Source organism: Montipora foliosa, chromosome 10 (genome assembly GCF_036669935.1).
Source record: "Montipora foliosa isolate CH-2021 chromosome 10, ASM3666993v2, whole genome shotgun sequence".
Classification (NCBI taxonomy): domain Eukaryota; kingdom Metazoa; phylum Cnidaria; class Anthozoa; order Scleractinia; family Acroporidae; genus Montipora; species Montipora foliosa.
The window spans coordinates 293,772-300,148 of NC_090878.1; positions in this window are offsets into that span (position 1 = coordinate 293,772).

Below are 6,377 nucleotides of genomic sequence, written 5' to 3' on the forward strand. Positions count from 1 at the left end.
CCGGCCAAATTCATTGTAGCTCGTTCACGTACCGTTTCTGGCCTGTCAAATTATATAAAATAAATAACTCTTAAAACAGGGGCCCATGAACCAAAACTGGCGTTATATATTTCCAAAAAAGTTGTTGCTTAGAGCTTATAGCACTTTAAAGCAGTCATTGTCAACTACGGTTCTTGTAGCATTTCACCCAGGATTTCAGATCAAAGTTCCGCAACTGACAATATACAGCGACTTGCTACAACTGAAACAGCTGAACAGCATGGAAATTATAATTTATTTCATTTTCAAAACGATCAAATGTGACCGGTCAACATGACCGGCGAGACGAAAAGTTGACCCGTCAACTCCCAAATCAGTTCGGACATAGTCCGTTGACCGGCCGTTATTTCGCGCCGTCAAGTGCAGACCTTAGTAGAAAAAGTATACCTCATCGAGTTTCGCTATAAAAAGCCTGCAGTTGCCTTCCAAGCGCTCATAAATATTCTCTATGAGTATTTGTCATACAATGATTGCAAAATCTCAGCAGATAAGTCACTTTTTCACCTACATGACAACATTCTAACCGTAATTCGGCCGCTATTTTAATATCGTGTCACGCAAAAGCTTCGAAATTCCACCCTGCCTCATCACCAGACGAAAAACCTTATGAAACACAAAGGGTTATATAAGTTTCAACCCTATTCAATAAGAGAAATCAACCTTTCTCGAGTCGGCACAACCCTTGCAAAAAAAAAGAAAACCCATTCGGGATAAGGGTAAATTTCCATTTGTTTTGAAATCTAACAGGAAAACGGTAAGGGTTATGTTAAGGGTTGTAATTTAATCAAACTAACCCTAACAATCTACAAAAGGGTTGTAAAATAATCAAATTAACCCTTACAATCAACGTGTTGGGGTTGGGGTTAAGGTTACTTTCAGGGTTAGTTTGATTTTTGCAAGGGTTAGTTTGATTTTTGCAAGGGTTAGTAAAAATCAAAGGGTTAGTGCAAGGGTTAGTAAAAATCAAAGGGGAGGTTCAAGGTTGAATAAAAATCAAAGGGTTAGTACAAGGGTTATTAAAAATCAAAGGGTTAGGGTAAAAAAGGCGGAAACTGTCATGTAGGCGTCACTGAATTGTCTAGATATTGCAAAAAATTGAATATGATTTAGCTCTGTGTGATTTTATCCGTTTGTCAAGATTTTTGGTAGGGATAATAAGAAGGTTTCCGGCCATATCTTTGCAAAAAATGAAGTCGTTAGGTGGGATATTTTCAATGTTTATTTCTACTAAGGTAAATGCTATATCTGTTAGTAAATGAAAGTGATGACCTTTGAACTTTACTTGTAGGTGAACGAATGCCCCCCCTCCCCTCGAGGCTTCCCCGATTGTCTTCAAATGTTTACCATTAACGAAGGGGCTAGTAATTTTTCCGTAAATATATGCTTAAATCTATAGCAAAACATATTTTTCCATTTTCCCCACGTGAAAATCCTATTTTTTCTCACCCCCTAATCCTGGCTTTATGTGTAGGAATATCGACCCCGCGCAAAGAAAAATGCAATTGAAGTACCTCATGAATATGCTAATTAGGCGACTTGGGTGTTATAATGAAAAATATTCATACTATTAATAGAATCACAATTTAACAGTTAGGGTCGAATATTGACACATTTTAAAGTCATCATGAAAGTTCGTTCAAGAAAGGCTTTTTTGGTACTTAAAGATTTGTTGATTTTCAAACATTTTCAGAAAATGCGTATTCACCACATTTATGGTGATAACAAAATAACTAATGTAAAGCTGATTGTCTCCTGAGTAGATGTTGCAAGTTTGAACATGATAGCTTTTAATGCTAAAACATCATGAAAACTCAAGTTGTAAACAGTACTAAGATTATTTTAATAAAGAAAGAAATCGAATTTCAGGGTAGAGGATATGCCCCCTTTTGGCATATATGCCCCCTTAGTAATGGAGGATTGGCCCTCTTTTACGGGGATCTGCAATTTTTCAAGGCTAGAAAACCAAGGAAATTCTCTCTTCATTAACACCCTCACACTGTATACTTCAACACCTGCATGAAAGTGGTTGTTTTGTACCAAAAAACAAGGAATGTAAGTTTCGATATGTCTTCAAGATGAAACAACATCAACTAGCTTTGCATTTCAAGGTTTAAGTCCATTAAAGTGTAGATTTTTTTATAAATAATGATAAAATCACTTCAAGGAGCTCTAAGACAGATGGCAGAATAATGCTTAAGGAACAGTGCTAATGTGCGTCATAAGCATAGTAATAAAACGGCAGACAGAAGGCAAGCAATGGTATTTACGTTTGTTGATTGAACCAGCGAGGAAGGCAATATTTTTACGTGTTCCGATGGAAGTACTGTTTCTCAAACTTTCGTTGGAAAAAATGACACTCTTACTGGGCAAAGTAGCAGAACAAAAGCCATAAAATAACAGCAGAAGTGGTCAAGTAAAAAGTGAGATGCACCTACCGTTTTGCCGAGTCCATGTTGCACGAAAACACAAGGGTGAGCGAAGGTTGCGTGGTTATGCAAGAGTCCACTCCAATTCCAAGGACTAGCAGCCATAATGGGATACGTTTGCATTGACTCTCTCTCTCTGTCTCTCTGGAGATCGAAAATAGGGCCTTTCTTGTAACGTCCAGTCTCTTTCGGATATCTTTTATATAAGATGTGTTTACGACGTCCGGAGATAGTCAAACGATAGCAATCGAACTCTTCACCAATCCGTGAGAGTTTCAGCTCCAACCTGTTAAAACAATATTTTTTACGATTTTTTAAACTTTGTTAAGGTTACAAAAGTTCCCTAGCCCGTGGAAAGGACTTTTTAATTGTTTTTTAAAAGAAATTCAGAATGATCGTCTTGATATCCGACTCATTTAGCACATTTTGGCCATTCACTCACTTTCCACAAGTCAATAATTTTAGAGAAATTCCAAGCTTGAAAAAATCCAGCGAGGATGTATGTTTTGTCATAGACATGCGATGTCTTCGAAACCTTTCAAAATCACAATACTGAACTTTACAGCGTCAAAGTCGAATTGTCATCGAAATTGCAGCTTCTGCGGCTGTAAAAGAAGCTTTTATTCCACAGCACTTCTATTAGTCAGTGTCTTTTCATAGGGCAAGAAGAGTAATGACTATTTTCGTCAAGGATTAGGGCACTTTTGTAACGGTCAAGCGGGCCATATCAGAAGTGCTGATAACTTTCCAAGCAAAGCAACGCCTTATCTTATATAATGTTGAGGACCGTTAACATCGACTTCAACAGGCCAACATCATTCTCAAACAGACAAAAAAAGTTAAAGCACAGAGTATAATAAAGAAGAGATGTGTTCATCCTTTATTTCCTATTTTCGTCATCGGATTCCTTTTACTTTACACACAACCCTTCGTAAAACATCCGAAGGAAAAAATATGCCCTGAACATCTTTGTAATTTACACCTGTGGCGCCTCTGGGTTAGGGGACCTCCATGTAGTAAACGGAGAGGAGACTGGAAACAAGTGGTCGATCGCAAGATGGCGGAGGCGAAGAAGAAGGTATGTGTCAAAATTCATGGTTTTTCTTGCATATCAGACAGGCCATCCGTCAGTTATTTGTAGGTAATAGCTGGTATAAACACTATGAGAATTCTCCTGTGTATATATTTTTCTGATCGTTCATTTCTGTCTTCGGCAAAAGGACTGTGATGATAGTGGTTTTTGGTCCGGACGGATTTTGAACCGATTTATGACTCTGATGTGCGATTCAGGAATTTATGCGAAAAGAAAAGTTAAAACATTTTGAACATTATGACAATAAAATCATTTATCTGTTTGACAACCCACGTAATACAAGATCTGATTAACAAAGAGAACAGCGATGAAGAAGAAGTAGTGAGAGCACTCGCCTCCCACCAATGTGGTCCGGGTTCGATTCCCAGACTCGGCGTCACATGTGGGTTGAGTTTGTTGGTTCTCTAGTCTGCTCCAAGAGGTTTTTCTCCAGGTACTGCGGTTTCAGTCCTCTCTCCTAAAAAACCAAAACCCAACCTTGTGTTGATTTGATTTCTGTACAGCAGTGCCCCCAATTAGTGCCCCAGTGCTAAATAAGCTATTACCATTTTTATTTAATTGATGTTTTAAACCTCAGTCTAAGTTAGAATTTGTTTAAATAACTGGCTTTAAATTAATATTAGTCTTTTTGTGTCATGTTCATGACATGATGATGCTGATCATACGTTATTTATTCACTACCAAGCTTAAAATTTTTAATATTTACTTTATAAACAGTAAATGGCTTAGGATTTATCATCCTTAGATTCACCCACTATTATCTTATACAGGTTCCTATTATGGGCAAAATTATTGAGGCCAAATCAGATTTGGCAAAGGCCATTATGGGAGGAAACAAAAAGCTTATCAAAAAGGTTAGTGAATCATTTTTATCATAAAATTTATGTGGCATAAAGTAGAGTTAACTCTGGGACAGCTTTTGAGGGGCTTTATGAAAATGATGACCATCTCTTAGCTTCCCTAGTTTTAACTAGTTTGAATTACTTTCAAAAAAGATTACCTTCAAATTTGTAATGATGTGGCAGGTCAGCTTAATGCCCCTTTTTAGATTGTTTTATCAGAAATCAAGTTCTGTTTTCTATTATTCAAAGTGTCAATATAAATAAACTTTTAAGTGTACCAACATATATGTAACATTACTGTTCACAATGGACTAAGGGCTCATTAATTTTATGAAACCTTTACAAGTGTAAATAATTTTGCAAGCGTAGCTACAGTTTTAGGGTCTAAACACAATACTGCAACAAGTTGCAAAAATAGTGGACACACTATTTTTGATCTTCTTTTGGTGTTATTCATTTACCTAATATCTCACACACTGCAGCCCCTTCCCCCTTATCAATGTTGCTAGCAAAATTATACCAAAAAAATGCTGAAAACTTCAACAGTCAACCCGTCATTCCACAGTAATTTGGACGAGATATAAATTTGCTTAAATTGCCCAATTTTCTGATAAATGGATAACATGTTAAATAAGGCTTTTGAAAACAACTAGAATTGTTTGATATGAATTGTTGTTTATGTATAAATTATCATAAATTATGTAACCTAATGATAACAGCTGTTGCGGAGGGGAAAGTTTTATGTTGGTAGAATATAAAAAAAAAACAGCAATTTTAGTTAACTGGTCTAGGACACATACTACTCCAGACTAAGTAACTTAGACACTGGCCAAACTCTACATTTCTATCAGTATGTCACCTGCAGACAGCCTTCTGGATGCTCTTTTCCCTTCCGCAACGTTTTGAAGCCTAAAAGTTTTGTTGGTGCATTTGTAAATGACAAAGTCAACTTTCATGTTTTCAAATCTTCTAATTTTAGGTCAAGGGTTATTTGTATTATGTTTGAAAAGAAAATTTATTTTAAACTATAGCCAAGAGAGATTCATTAAATTTTGTTGCGGAGGGGAATTCTGTGGAGGCAAATTCCCTTTTGATAATGATTTCACTGAAAATTATGATGTTTACATTAACAAGATATATCATTTTTCTATCATAAGTTCAGCACCCAGGTTGTGTTTCAGCAAGCCATAAGGTAAATCGTGTTTAAATTAAAATGGCAGTCAGTTCAACAAAACTGGTGAAAATACCTGTAGCTATAATACATGTAATTATATTTCTTTCGTCATGCAAATGCCAAGATGCAAAATTGGACACGTTCATTTGATTGGCAACAGTCCATTTAAGATTATGGAGCATGAGCAAGTTAAAAAAGTGTTCCGTTATATCCAGGGGCACTGATTTTCTTTTGAAGGGTTGTTTTCTGTTAATGTTGAAAATACTCAAGGAACAGTGGTCATTATTGAACTTATGAACTCACAGTCAGGTTTTTCTGATCACTTATTATCTTAAGGTGTTTTTGTGCCAATTAATCTTAACAAGGTTACATGTATGCATTACTAATGCATGATTTTGAATTTTTATCACAGTACTGTTTCTGACACAGTGCAAATATTGTGCAAAATGTTGAAAAACTTCAGTTATTTGAAAGCAAATGTGAAACTGTTGTATAAACATTAAAGTGTTGATGATATCACTCGCTTTAAACTTCTTGCTAATGATCTTCTGAAAATTGGACAAATTTTCCCCTCTACAACTTACCCTCTGCAACAGTAGATGTTGTTTTCAAATCCTACCTCATTGAGAAAACCGTAACTATTTAAGTTTCCTCTTGTGATCTTTTCAATTAATCTAAATTGAGAAAAAGCATCAGCCTACTAGACTCTAGGTAATATTTCAGAATTCAGAGAATCTGCTAATAAAACTAAAAACAAACAAAACACCAAGTTTTCTGTTCCCCTCTGCAACGGCCATATTTTT